Raw genomic sequence first — 15,438 nt, forward strand, 5'->3', positions numbered from 1 at the left:
GGCCATAAGGGCCATGATTGAGGATCGTCATGACATGGGGGCAGGGGGACATGAGTGGGGCATGAGTGGGGGCCTGCTGGCAGGTGCCCCGCACTGCTGGGGGGTGGGGGTTCAGGGGGACATGAGTGGGGGCCTGCTGGCAGGTGCCCCGCACTGCTGGGGGGTGGGGGTGTAGGGGGACATGAGTGGGACATGAGTGGGGGCCTGCTGGCAGGTGCCCCGCACTGCTGGGGGGTGGGGGTGCAGGGGGACATGAGTGGGACATGAGTGGGGGCCTGCTGGCAGGTGCCCCACACTACTGGGGGTGGGGGTGCAGGGGGACATGTGTGGAACATGAGTGGGGGCCTGCTGGCAGGTGCCCCGCACTGCTGGGGGGTGGGGGTGCAGGGGGACATGAGTGGGACATGAGTGGGGGCCTGCTGGCAGGTGCCCCGCACTGCTGGGGGGTGGGAGTGCAGGGGGACATGAGTGGGACATAAGTGGGGGCCTGCTGGCAGGTTCCCCGCACTGCTGGGGGGTGGGGGTGCAGGGGGACATGAGTGGGGGCCTGCTGGCAGGTGCCCCGCACTGCTGGGGGGTGGGGGTGCAGGGGGACATGAGTGGGACATGAGTGGGGGCCTGCTGGCAGGTGCCCCGCACTGCTGGGGGGTGGGGGTGCAGGGGGACATGAGTGGGACATGAGTGGGGGCCTGCTGGCAGGTTCCCCCGCACTGCTGGGGGTTGGGGGTGCAGGGGGACATATGTGGGACATGAGTGGGGGCCTGCTGGCAGGTGTCCCGCACTGCTGGGGGTGCAGGGGGACTTGAGTGGGACATGAGTGGGGGTCTGCTGGCAGGTGCCCCGCACTGCTGGGGGGTGGGGGTGCAGGGGGACATGAGTGGGGGCCTGCTGGCAGGTGCCCCGCACTGCTGGGGGGTTGGGGTGCAGGGGGACATGAGTGGGGGCCTGCTGGCAGGTGCCCCGCACTGCTGGGGGGTGGGGGTGCAGGGGGACATGAGTGGGGGCCTGCTGGCAGGTGCCCCGCACTGCTGGGGGGTGGGGGTGCAGGGGGACATGAGTGGGACATGAGTGGGGGCCTGCTGGCAGGTTCCCCCGCACTGCTGGGGGTTGGGGGTGCAGGGGGACATATGTGGGACATGAGTGGGGGCCTGCTGGCAGGTGCCCCGCACTGCTGGGGGGTGGGGGTGCAGGGGGACATGAGTGGGGGCCTGCTGGCAGGTGCCGCGCACTGCTGGGGGGTGGGGGTGCAGGGGGACATGAGTGGGACATGAGTGGGGGCCTGCTGGCAGATGCCCTGCACTGCTGGGGGGTGGGGGTGCAGGGGGACATGAGTTGGTGATCAGTAGTGCAAGCTGACATGTGGCTTGGCTGGGGGGCATGCCCATGGTGGATGGGCTGCCTGCGGGACATGACCAGGGGTGAAGGGTAGTCCCCTGTGGTGTGGGCTGCCTGCAGGGGCCGTGGAGGGTGTAGAGGGAACACCTGGGAGGACCCACACTGCCAATTCACGTGTAGGACACCGCGAGCACCTCCGAAATACACATACCTTGCTCATATCGAGTGTGAGACTTCACACGAACCCCAGTAATACACCTAACCCACTCGCACAGGGCCAATCGCGTGTGAAACTTCCTGCGAACCCCAGTAATACACGTACCCCCTCGCACAGGCCCTTTCGCGTGTGAAACTTCCTGCGAACCCCAGTAATACACGTACACCACTCGCACAGGGCCAATCGTGTGTGAAACTTCCCGTGAACCCCAGTAATACACGTACCCCACTCGCACAGGCCCTTTCGCGTGTGAAACTTCCCGCGAACCCCAGTAATACACGTACCCCACTCGCACAGGGCCAATCGCGTGTGTAACTTTCTGCGAACCCCAGTAATACACATTCCCTGCTTGCCGTGCTGGTACAGGGTTAGCGCAGCCCTTTGCGCTGGATTGGGGATTTTGATGGCTTTTCCCTGCGCGAGGGGCGTTCTTGGGGGCGTAACTGGCGCTGCTGCAGGGTCGCTGCGCCACTGTGCGCCACGGCTGGTTTTGGTAGCTAAAATCCATGAATACGCTGTGCGCGGAAATGGATTTTAGTGCACACGGCTGGCGCAGACAATCGCACAAGCACACTGTGCGCCAGCTGCGTGCGCCACTTGTGCGCTAAATTCTATGAATTACCCTATACTTTCCTTCATGGACATAAGGCCAGAATTGTGTTTATGGAAAATATGCCAACATTTCGTCATATCTTTGTCTTTCAGTACATTCTACATAATTTTCCATTGTGCTGAGGCCATAGTGACCTTGTGCATTTTATGCCAGTTCTTAAATTTAATTCTTAGATGTTTAATTTCCAGTACTTGTGCTTCTATGTCAAGTGCATTTTCCCTTTTACATCGCGCGGTGACTTTATTTAATTGTTGCTTTTTACATGCATTTTACCAGTCATAAACATTTTAATGTGTCTTATTCACAATTACAATTCCTTTCCTCTGTTCTATAGCTAGATTATTAATAACTGAACTAGTAATCTGACTAAGATTCTCCATTATAGATGATTCTGGATATGTGATCCCAGACAGCCTACCTATTATATCAGCGCTTGCTTTAGCCAAATTTCTGTTGGTCCATCTGATGCTGTTCCCTCCATTACTAACTTCAAAATGTCCTATCATTCGCTCTTTCATGTGTATGGATCATTACCTATTGAAATTTCTACCACCAACCACATGGTCACTCAATTTGTTAGGCGTCTATTTCCATTTGTCCAAGTAAAGAAACAAGCTTGATCTTTCACATTTACCAGCTGAAAGAGCTGGCACGACTGGAAAAGTAGCAACCAAGGACTACAGTCCACCTTTAACTCTTCCTCCCCCACTCCTATCGCCCAGACATGTTGCTGGTTTTCAAAATAACTGTATTCTTCGGACATCGAGATTATCCGCTTTGGATTCCTTGGACGATGAAAGTTAAAATCACCCGTACTGATAATAAGGTTGATGGGGATAATTATTTTGCCTTGTATTAATGAAAGCATCTAGATATTCCACCATCACCTCCAATTTATCATTACCTGATGGATTAAATATATTTACCAATAGCGCTTCTAATGACTCTTTATTGTTCACAATTTGCACTTCAATGGCAAGCACCTGGTCTATAGAACTAGTATGGATGCAATTAGATGTTTCACTACTGCTGTTATTAATCCCCGATGTGGGCGCCCCTTTCCATTTCTTAGCGCTTTTCTTTGAAAGATGGTAAAACGTCCAACATAAGGTCTTGAGTTACCCACGCCTCCTTTAATAAGAAAATATCAGCTGAAACCAGAATGTGTAATCCTTCAATATTATCCAGGAACGATCTATAGCCTCTTGATTTCCATGATCCTATAGTAATTTAAATTACTAAAATGCGTTTGTGCATTTTTAGCCAGCACGAAGGTAGGTAGGTGGTGGCTACATCATTTAGAGATCTATGTCATTCAGTCCTGCCACCCCCTCGCTGTTTTTGAGTTCTTCTGTTTTGAGTACCTTTTAGATTTTTTTTGAGCCTGCAGGGATGCACAGATCTTCTCAACAATGTAACTTGTGACCTTCACAGATAAAACTTCCTCTGGTGTATGACTGAGCTCTAGAGGAGGAGCAAAGTACCCCCACCTCAACCGACCCGCCTCTTTTACCTGTATGCTGGAAACCAGAGTATATGACGTATGCAGAACAGTTGAATCGACAAAGAGCAGAGTATGAATTCAGTCCAGTATCAATGAAAGGCCCAGTACCCAAGAGAATCTGGGAGCTAAGGTACCCATTGAGAAAACCATATCTGTATACAAAGAAATATGATGGCCATTTGAATGAAATCCCTGAAGAAGCAGAGCCAATAAGCGGAAAGCGGAAAGGATGAAGTTGGTTTTATTACAATTTACTATCATCGCTATCAACACTCCGGTGCTCTCACCTCTAGGCACCTCTGGATCAAACTTTGCCGGATTTTGGACCCTCAGCGTGGCCTGACGACCGCCTCTTCACCGTGGGCTTCCCTGCTCCCACTGGGCCTCTGGCTGCTCCGCGGCTCCTCCGCTGGTCTGCTCCCTCCCTCCTGGGACCTTCCTTCACCTGCAGTGGTCGCGTCTCTGGACTCCGCTGCTACCTCTTTTCTGCCTTCTCCCGGGATCCGCCTTGTACTATTAGGGGTAGCTTCTCCGGGCTACGTTGCTGCCTCTCTCCTGCCTCCTCAACCGGATCCTGCGTTGTGAGTTTCGGGAGCCTCTCTGCTGTGCCAGCCACTGCTCTACCGTGTATTTGACAGCTTCGGACTGCCCTCACGGCCCTGGTCCTGACTGGATCTACGTCTCTCTCACCCGCCGCCAAACTTTAATCCTGGCACTTTTGTTGAGCCTCTCACTCCTCCCGGCTGATCAGGTCTCAGCTCCATCGGCCTCACTCCATCAGGGGAACTGCACCATCAGGGGAGCCGCGGACGACTTCTTCTCTGCTGCTCTGACCCCCAGTCCTCCTTTGCCTGCAGGTGGCTCCCTCCTGGACTCCCGAACCTCCCCCCACACCACCAAGTGTGCTGCAGCGACTCTAGCTTCAATTCCATCGGCTGCTGCACCTCCTCCGGCTGAGTTTCCTCCTATGCTTCGGCCCTTCAGTACTCCTCGCCCTGCAAGCAGCTCCTTCCTGGACTCGCGCACCCCTCACCCCCACACACCATCAGGGGTGCTGCAACTTCCCTGGCCTCGGTTCCATCTGCCTGCAAGTGGCTCCCTCCTGGAATCCCGGCTCTTCGGTTGCATCTCTTGCGCCTCCCTCACACCATCAGTGGTGCTGCAGCTGGCCTGACCCCGGACCTTGGCTCTTCTGCGAGGACTCCAGTGCATCCTCCAGATCATCGGGGGTGCCTCGGCTGCTCTGGCTTTGAATCCTGCATCTGGAGTTCAAGGGGACTTCCTTTGGGAGACATCTTCTTGGCTCCATTTGACTTGTCCCTACTGGGAGTACTGCTAGTCAGCGTCCTGCTGTTTGGTACCCTCAGCTGCTCACCCCATTCTCTCTGCCCTGCTCCGCCGCCCACCTCCACTGGCCTGCTGTGACTTCTTCACCTGCTACTGCCCATGCCCCTTTGGCCCCCAAGGTGAAATCTGGACCACAATGCACCATTGCTGCTTCTTATTACCTCACAGCACCATTACTGCTCCTTGGTGTCCTGCTTTTTGGTAGCCTCAGGTGCTCACCATATTCTCTCTGCCCTGCTCGGCCGCCCACCTCCACTGCCCTGCTGTGACTTCTTCACCTGCTACTGCCCATGCCCCTTCGGCCACTGAGGTGACATCTGGAACCCATTTTACCCATCATAGTCCCCGCCTTGCAGCTACCCTCTACCACCTAGGCCTCTGTCCTGCATTTCCCCTATGGACTCCTCCCCTCTCCACTCTTACCCTTCGCAATCTCTCCCCTCCTTGTCATGCACATCGCCAGATTTCTCCCTTCTTTTCCACCTTTCTCCTCACCTTCTCCTTCCCGCCCCCTCCCCTTCCCCCTTCCTCTCCTCCTCATCTTATCCCTCTTCATTATGTCCATCCCCTTACTCAACTCTCTTCCCCGCTCATCTCCTTCCATTTCTTCTCTTCCTTGTCGTCTTAACCTCATCTCCCCTCCAACCCAAACTTCCAACCTAATTAATATTGCTCTTTGGAATGCCAGATCCCTCTGTAATAAGACTCCAGCCGTCTTAGACATGTTCATTTGTCTCAATCTTCATTTCCTCTGTCTAACTGAAACTTGGATCCCACCTCACAACTCAACTGTCCCTGCCTCCCTTACCATCCCTTCCTCATCCTTTTCTCATGTCTCTCGTCCCACTGGTCGTGGCGGAGGGGTGGGCATCCTCTTCTAACCTAAATACCTTGCATCTAACTCTTCTATGTCCCTTCCTACTTTCTTTTCTTTTGAATACTTGTACAAATCCTTTACTTATCCTCACCCCATTTCCTTCCTCATTATCTATAGACCACCTGTCCCCCACTCCTCCTTTTATGATGACCTTGACCACCTCCTCTCTCTCATCTCCCCTCCCCTTCTTCCCTAACTGTACTTGGTGACTTCAACCTTCACCTTCCTGCTTCCCCTCAACCCTCACCTCTTCTCTCGATCCTCGACTCCTACCTTCTCTCTCTGCTTCCCTCTTCTCCGACTCACTCTTCTGGCTCCACTCTTGATCTCATCTTCATTTCCACCTACTCTTCCTCTCCTGTCTCCTCCTTACCCAGCTATCTATCTGATCATGCTCTGCTCTCTTTCTCCCTTACTCCCAGCATTCCACCTCCCTCTCCTTTACCCTCCTCCACATCTTTTACTCAACGCGACCTATGGAACTTTAGCCCTTCGCTCTTCCTTGATACCTGCTCTTCTTCTCTTGCTCCCCTCTCTGATTTCTCCTCCCTTCTGGCTGACCTTGCCTTATCATCTCTATCCTCCTCTATCTCATCCAGTCTCGATCAACTCTACCCCTCTCCTCTTTCCACCCTTCTCATAAAGCTTCCTAACCATGGCTCTCTCCTCACCTCTTGTCCATGTGACCTCTCCTTCGTCGCCTTGAGCGATGCTGGCTCAAATCCCTCACTCTTCCTAACCAAACCTCCTACTTTTCGTATCACTCCATATATAACTCCTGCCTTAATTCTGCCAAACGCACATACTTTTCTAACCTCCTTCACTCCGAAGCCTCTCATCCTGGTTGTATCTTTCAAACCCTCTCTCGTCTTCTCTCCCCTCCCGCTCCTGACCCCTCCTCTGCTTCTCCTCTTTCTCCTTCTGACTTTGCAAACTTCTTCTCTGAATAAATTCTTTCTCTTCACCAAAAAATTGTCAGTTCTTCTTATTCCCCTCCCCCGCCCTCCTCACACTCCCCCTCAGCTCACATGTCTACATTTTCTCCTATCACTCCCTCTAATGTTTCTCTCTTCCTAACTAAATCCCACCGTACTGCCGCCCCTTCTGACCCCATCCCAACCCTTCTAATTCCCAAGATTTACCCCCCTCTTATTCCCTAACTAACCTGCTTCTTCAACACTTGCTTCTCCACGGCCACCTTCCCTACTGCCTTCAAGCACGCCACTATCATCCCTATACTAAAAAAGCCTTCTGCTAATTCTCTTCTTGCCTCTAACTTTCACCCAATTTCACTTCTACCTTTTCTCTCCAAACTACTTGAACGCTTAGCCTATTCTCAGCTCTCAACTTTTGTCACTTCCCACTCTCTCCCCCCCCCTCTAAATCTGGCTTCCGCCCCAAACACTCCACTGAGTCCGCTCTTACCTATGTCCTTAACTCACTCTTTACCACTCGCTATTCTAAACATTCCTCAATCCTCCTTGACTTTTCTGCTGCTTTCGACACTGTCGATCACCCCTTGCTTCTCAACACTCTTTCCTCCTTTGGATTCAAAGGCTCTGTCCTTAACTGGCTCTCATCTTACCTCTTTCGCCGTCTATTGGGGTGGACGTACCTCTACTACCTTCCCTCTTGAATACGGCGTCCCCCAAGGCTCTGTTCTCGGACCCTTCTTATTCTCTCTTTACACCTCACTCCTTGCCCCATCACCTCCCCCTTTGGGTTCTCTCACCATTTCTACGCTGTTGACACCCAGCTGTTATTCTCCTTTTCTGTCTTCACCTCAGACTTACATCTCAACCTCTCTTCCTGTGTTACTGACATTAAAGACTGGATGTCATCTCACTATCTCTCTCTTAACACTGACAAGACTGAAGTCTTGTTCTTCCCTTCTAACACCCTACCCTCACCATACCCCCTCCTTTTATCCATTTCCCCTTCTAATCTTCCTATCCAACCATGCTCGTAATCTAGGCATTTACTTTGACTCTTCCCTTTCCTTTTTTCATATCTCCCTCACTTCTCGGGCATGTCGCTATCATCTCTTTAACATCCGTAAAGTCCGTCCCTCTCTCACCTTCCATGCCACCAAACTTTGAATCTCCTCCCTTATCTTTTCTCGCCTTTTCAATTGTTCTTCTCTCTTCTTCGGTCTCCCCGCTTACCATCTTGCTCCCTTCAAATCCCCCCAGCACCCTACCTCTACTCTCTCTCCATGACTCCATCTCCAAATCACTCTCTTACCTAGGATGGCTTCCTTTACACTCCCAAAAACCAAGGGAGGGAGTCACATGGATGAGTAGTAGGTTAGTTTAAATACTCAAATCGTAGAATAGAGGTGGACAGATAAGGGGCCCAGTCATAACAACTTCATATTTTCATATTTTAATATTTATCAAAAACACTATAAAATTACATAATACATTAGCAAAAATCAACATTAAAATTTGTAGATCGATATTGGTACAAAAAATACTTGTGTCAAACACATTTATACAAACAACGACAATTTGGTTCACACATTTTTTGACCAAATATTAATGGAGGTCATGCATGTCCATCTCATATTCTTAAATTTGATTCAATAATGGAGATGCTGTCACAAAATGGTACTGCAAGCAAAATAAAGTGCTTAGTGCAAAAGGTACTAAATGCCAACTGTGCATACAAGATGTTAGAATGTCATTACAGTTTCGGCGACAAAATTCTATCTAGTTCAATCAGGTGAGCTAGTAGTCGCCTTCGTCAGGGCGCACTATGGAGTACAAATTATATTGAAAACATACTGGTACTAGAATTCATATAAAATTTATCAATGACCCAGTAGTTCTCATAGATGAAACGTTGGAGGATTCCAAAGCTTGATTGTAGATCTCGAATCTATTAAGAGCATCAACCCACGATAAAACACATTAAAACAACAAATAAGAAAAAAAAAGAAAACACATTAGAATAAAAATGACTGAGCCTCTTACAAATCCACATATCTAGACATTAGAAAGCGAACAAGCAAAAAAAGAGGTACATGTTCACCTAAATTGGTCCGCATATGGTGCCGAAAATCATTATTATTTGGGTGACGCAACCCAAGCGAGACTAAAGATGAAAGTCAATTTGCATCTGAGGAGACAAAAAATTTGGAGTTTAAGATGTCACTCGATCATCTCAAACTTCTACACTAAAGCACAGCATGCCCCACCCCCAAGAAACATACATCAGTAAATTTCCCTACAGGTACTGACCTCCGGGTTTTCAATGTTTCCAAAATTTGTCAAGCCACTGATAGATCAAATTCCAGTGGAGCTGAGAAGGTCCAAATGGTTGGAGCCTTAAGCATATAGGTCCTTGGTTTAGGAACCCTAATATAAACAAGGGAGAGCATAAAGAGTTACAGTCAATGGTGTGCAAAATGCCCACAGCATAGTGCATAAGCAACAACACCATATTTAGCCTAAATTTGATCCAACACAGTATGAAGCTGTGCTGACACCCAAAACAATGGTGCAGCCAACTTGACTTGAAAGTGACTGCATATGCATAAGAAAATAGCCACAGTATAGATACAGCAGGATACGTGCATGGTCATCTAGTGGATGCACAAGTCAAGTTAAGATCAAATGAGCCCTTGAAATAGGTGTCCTGAGCAAGTATCAGACTGCCCCAATCCTCTAGGAAAGAGGCATAGTACTGTCGAAGAATAATTGTTTTTTTTGGTGTTTATTAAAGAGTATGCAGCTGCTTGTATCAAAAGAAAGCAACTGCACAAAGAGTCTATTTAGTCAAGCTCAATGGCCAATACTAAGTGGCCAATACAGCAGGTCTGGACTTCTAACTCGGTTCACAAAAGACTGCTAGCAGTGTATGCCTGCATAGCAAATCCTTTCCACTCCCAACTTAAATCTAATTTCCTTTGTCTTGTCTTTAAATCCCTTCATGACCTTGCCCCTCCTTACCTCTCCTCTCAGTCTATACCCCCTCTTGCTCCCTTCGATCTGCTGATCTCTTATTACTTTCTGTTCCCCCACAACCTTGTGCCTCTTCTCGTTTCCGCTCCTTGCCCCCTTACACTGGAACTCCCTACCTGTTTCTATCTGCTCCTCCTCCACCTATTCCTCCTTCCGCTCTTCACTGAAATCACTTCTTCTTCACTCCCCTCCTTGACACTTCCCCCCTCTCTCCTTTTCACCCTCCTAGTTCCCTTCTCCCGGTTCTCCTTCTCTTTACTTTTTCACGTCTCTCCTCTCTCTCTATAGCCCACGTCACTCATTACTCTTTCTTTCTCCTTCCTTTCCCATCCCCCTACTCTCCTCTCCCTCATATGAAAATTGTTCTGCATACCGATTTTATGGCTTGATTCATGTTTACTGTTACTGATTCTACTGTTCTATGTTTGATGTATTTTGTTGTTAACTGTAAAGCACCTTGGATTAAGGTGCAATATAAAACAATAATAAATACAAATACAAATGAATGGTAGTGTCACTAACCATTGCCAGTATATGCTACATGAAGCTGAAGATGACATACATAAAAGTAATGCCGTGACCTGAGAATGCAGATATTCTATAAGACAGCAAGAAAGTAATAAGGATAAGTGACATCTTGTGCTCTAAGTGAAGAAGCATATGCCACAGAAACAAATGAAGATATCAAGTTATTTTACACGTGTAAAGATGCAAAAGAAACGCAAGCAGCAAAGTAATTGTGAAGCTAGCTTTAAGCTTATAGTGAAATAGATTGCAGCAAGCGCCAACGTATACATATAGGAATGAGAGAACAGTGGATGTTTCCAGTAAACGTACTATAGCAGGTTGGACAGTAGCAAAGAAGGCCTAATTTCAGTGTGTAGCAGTTAAAAAGCAAGTTGAATTACAAGTGTATTTCAGAAGGCAAGGCTGGATGAGCCAAGAAGCCAAGGTATTATCAAACTGGAGTAAACTGACATTGGCTACAAATTCGTGTGAAAGAACAAGACTCCTGTTCAGAAGGCACGAACATAACAAGGAAAACATCAGAGGTTTATTAAAAAATAATATTAACAGGGTAACTCACAGAATTTCGCAGAAAAGTGTCGCAAGCGGCTGGCGCAGAGTGTCCGCGTGCGATTGTCTGCGCCAGGCACGTGCGCTAAAACCGATTTCCGCGCACAGCGTATTCATGGATTTTAGGCTCCCAAACAAGCCGTGGCGCAGAGTATCGCAGCGACCCTGCAGCAGCGCCAGTAACGCCCCCAAGAACGCCCTCACGCAAGGAAAAGCCATCAAAATCGCTAAATCATCGCAAAGGGCTGCGCTAACCCTGGACCAGTTTACAGGGCTGCCAAACAAGGAACGCAAAGCGGGTAACGTGCATATCAGGGGTACGCGTGAAGTTATACACGCGATTAGCCAGGCTGCCAGGGTACGTGTATTTCAGGGGTGCGCGGGAAGTTCAACACGCGATAGTCCAGGGAACGTGTATTACAGGGGTACGCGGGAAGTTCAACACGCGATTGTCCAGGGAACGTGTATTACAGGGGTACGCGGTAAGTTCAACACGCGATTGTCCAGGGAACGTGTATTACAGGGGTACGTGGGAATTATCACATGCGATTTGGCTGGGTACGTGTATTACAGGGGTACACGGGAAGTTCTACACGCGATTCGGCTGGGTACGTGTATTACAGGGGTGCGCGGGAATTCTCACATGCGATTTGGCCAGGTACGTGTATTACAGGGTTGTGTGTGAATTATCACACGCAATTAGGCTGGGTGGGTCCTCACAGGTGTTCCCTGTACACCCTCCACGGCCCCAGCAGGCAGCCCACAAAACAGGGGACTACCCTGCACACCTGCTCATGTCCCCCTGCACCCCCAGCCCCCAGCAGTGCAGGGTCACCCTCCACCAGGCCCCCACTCATGTCTCCCACCACCCCCACCCCCCAGCAGTGCAGGGGCACCCTCCACCAGGCCCCCACTCATGTCTCCCACCACCCCCACCCCCCTGCCACACCTGCTCATGTCCCCCTGCACCCCCAGCCCCCAGCAGTGCAGGGTCACCCTCCACCAGGCCCCCACTCATGTCTCCCACCACCCCCACCCCCCAGCAGTGCAGGGGCACCCTCCACCAGGCCCCCACTCATGTCTCCCACCACCCCCACCCCCCTGCCACCATGGGCAGCCCCCACCAGGCCCCCACTCATGTCTCCCACCACCCACACCCCCCAGCAGTGCAGGGTCACCCTCCACCAGGCCCCCACTCATGTCTCCCACCACCCCCACCCCCCAGCAGTGCAGGGTAAGCCTCCACCAGGCCCCCACTCATGTCTCCCACCACCCCCACCCCCCAGCAGTGCAGGGGCACCCTCCACCAGGCACCCACTTCTGTCTCCCACCACCCCCACCCCCCTGCCACCATGAGCAGCCCCCACCAGGCCCCCACTCATGTCTCCCACCACCCCCACCCCCCAGCAGTGCAGGGTCACCCTCCACCAGGCCCCCACTCATGTCTCCCACCACCCCCACCCCCCACCAGTGCAGGGTCAACCTCCACCAGGCCCCCACTCATGTCCCCCTGCACCCCCACCCCCCAGCAGTGCAGGGTCACCCTCCACCAGGCCCCCACTCATGTCTCCCACCACCCACACCCCCCAGCAGTGCAGGGGCACCCTCCACCAGGCCCCCACTCATGTCTCCCACCACCCCCACCCCCCAGCAGTGCAGGGTCACCCTCCACCAGGCCCCCACTCATGTCTCCCACCACCCCCACCCCCCAGCAGTGCAGGGTCACCCTCCACCAGGCCCCCACTCATGTCTCCCACCACCCCCACCCCCCAGCAGTGCAGGGGCACCCTCCACCAGGCACCCACTCATGTCTCCCACCACCCCCACCCCCCTGCCACCATGGGCAGCCCCCACCAGGCCCCCACTCATGTCTCCCACCACCCCCACCCCCCAGCAGTGCAGGGTCACCCTCCACCAGGCCCCCACTCATGTCTCCCACCACCCCCACCCCCCAGCAGTGCAGGGTCAACCTCCACCAGGCCCCCACTCATGTCCCCCTGCACCCCCACCCCTCAGCAGTGCAGGGTCACCCTCCACCAGGCCCCCACTCATGTCTCCCACCACCCACACCCCCCAGCAGTGCAGGGGCACCCTCCACCAGGCCCCCACTCATGTCTCCCACCACCCCCACCCCCCAGCAGTGCAGGGTCACCCTCCACCAGGCCCCCACTCATGTCTCCCACCACCCCCACCCCCCAGCAGTGCAGGGTCACCCTCCACCAGGCCCCCACTCATGTCTCCCACCACCCCCACCCCCCAGCAGTGCAGGGTCAACCTCCACCAGGCCCCCACTCATGTCCCCCTGCACCCCCACCCCCCAGCAGTACAGGGTCACCCTCCACCAGGCCCCCACTCATGTCTCCCACCACCCACACCCCCCAGCAGTGCAGGGGCACCCTCCACCAGGCCCCCACTCATGTCTCCCACCACCCCCACCCCCCAGCAGTGCAGGGTCACCCTCCACCAGGCCCCCACTCATGTCTCCCACCACCCCCACCCCCCAGCAGTGCAGGGTCACCCTCCACCAGGCCCCCACTCATGTCTCCCACCACCCCCACCCCCCAGCAGTGCAGGGTCACCCTCCACCAGGCCCCCACTCATGTCTCCCACCACCCCCACCCCCCAGCAGTGCAGGGTCACCCTCCACCAGGCCCCCCACTCATGTCTCCCACCACCCCCACCCCCCTGCCACCATGGGCAGCCCCCACCAGGCCCCCACTCATGTCTCCCACCACCCCCACCCCCCAGCAGTGCAGGGTCAACCACCACCAGGCCCCCACTCATGTCCCCCTGCACCCCCACCCCCCAGCAGTGCAGGGTCACCCTCCACCAGGCCCGCACTCATGTCTCCCACCACCCCCACCCCCCAGCAGTGCAGGGTCAACCTCCACCAGGCCCCCACTCATGTCCCCCTGCACCCCCACCCCCCAGCAGTGAAGGGTCACCCTCCACCATGCCCCCACTCATGTCCCCCTGCACCCCCACCCCCCAGCAGTGCAGGGTCACCCTCCACCAGTCCCCCACTCATGTCTCCCACCACCCCCACCCCCCTGCCACCATGGGCAGCCCCCACCAGGCCCCCACTCATGTCACCCACCACCCCCACCCCCCTGCCACCATGTGCAGCCCCCACCAGGTCCTCACAATCCCCAATCATGTGCGTAATGGTCAGCCTCCACAGCCAAAAAGCCCTACCAAGTAACCCATTCACCCACATGGAAATGAAAACACATGTTACACCCCCAATGTTCATGAAGCAAATGAACCCATGTCCGTCACACACATATTTTCCAATTGAATGGGAAAACACACATGACATGCATGAAACCAATGAGATGAAACCACACAGTGAACAATGGAAAAAAAATGTATTGGACAAAAATACGAATGGTAAAGAAAGAAAAATAACTACAATGTAAATGTGAAAAAATAAGCTGCATGTCCGCATAAAAACACAAAAGTAGAAAATCAAATCCATAAAATTTTGTCCAAAGTGAAATGTAAAAACTCTCCATGCAACAAAGAACTATGTACAAAAATAACAAGGGTCCATCATCACAACTGAACTAAGGAAACCTCCTAAAAAACCTACCTAAATATCAACTATATACAAAAAGTGGAGCAGTGTCAGTCGACTCCAAATCATAAGAAAAAACAAAGGAAACCTAAAACTAAAGAACTATATACAAAGGCGGCGGGCAAGTCCAGCGGCTCACTCCGTGGTGTTCCGGGCCAGGGCATCATCGAAGTCCTGTTCGATGTCCCGGAGGCGGTCCAGTTCCATGGCCCCGAGGGTCCGCAGTGACGACGCCGTGTCCTCCTCCAACCCCCTGCGGATTGCCTCGAGGCACTCGGCCCGCCTCAGGGCCCTCCGCATGGAGTTCTCCGCCCTGACCATTGTGAGCCGCGCCTCTTCCGCCTGCCGCCGCTCCGCACCTATGGCGTGGCCCAACCGCTGCCACACGGAAGACACTCTCTGTCCTGGGTCCTCCTGCCCTCCGGCCGATGCCTGCCCCTCCGATGTCGAAGGCCCCGAGCCTTCATGGCTCCCACCATGTTGCTGCTGCTGCTCTGCCTCTGCCCGTGCACTGCCTCCTGCTGCCTGCACATCCTCCGCCGGCTGGGGTGCAGTTGTTGATGTGGCCACCCCTGCTGGACGTCCGACTCCCGACTGTGGCAGGGATGCCTCCTCCACCAGCCTAGCCGCACTGTCAGAGGCAGCTCCACAGGGCACCCAGGTGACTGATGGGTGGGAAGATGGCACAGAGGACGACTGGCGCGTAGGGGGTCCAGTTGAGGAGGGGGTCGGAACAAGCCCCATCAGACGGAGGAATCCGGTCTGGGTGACCTGTCCCAGCAGGCTGACGTGGTCAACGAGCCATTCGAGATGACGTGCAGTCTCTCTATGAAAAGACTACAGGTCACCTCGCATGGCCCGTTGACGCAACGCCACACCAGCCAGGACAGGCTCAACCCGGACCTGGATAGCCACGTCCGCAGGCA

Source organism: Ambystoma mexicanum, chromosome 1q (assembly GCF_040938575.1).
Source record: "Ambystoma mexicanum isolate Mex_15411 chromosome 1q, UKY_AmexF1_1, whole genome shotgun sequence".
Lineage (NCBI taxonomy): Eukaryota > Metazoa > Chordata > Amphibia > Caudata > Ambystomatidae > Ambystoma > Ambystoma mexicanum.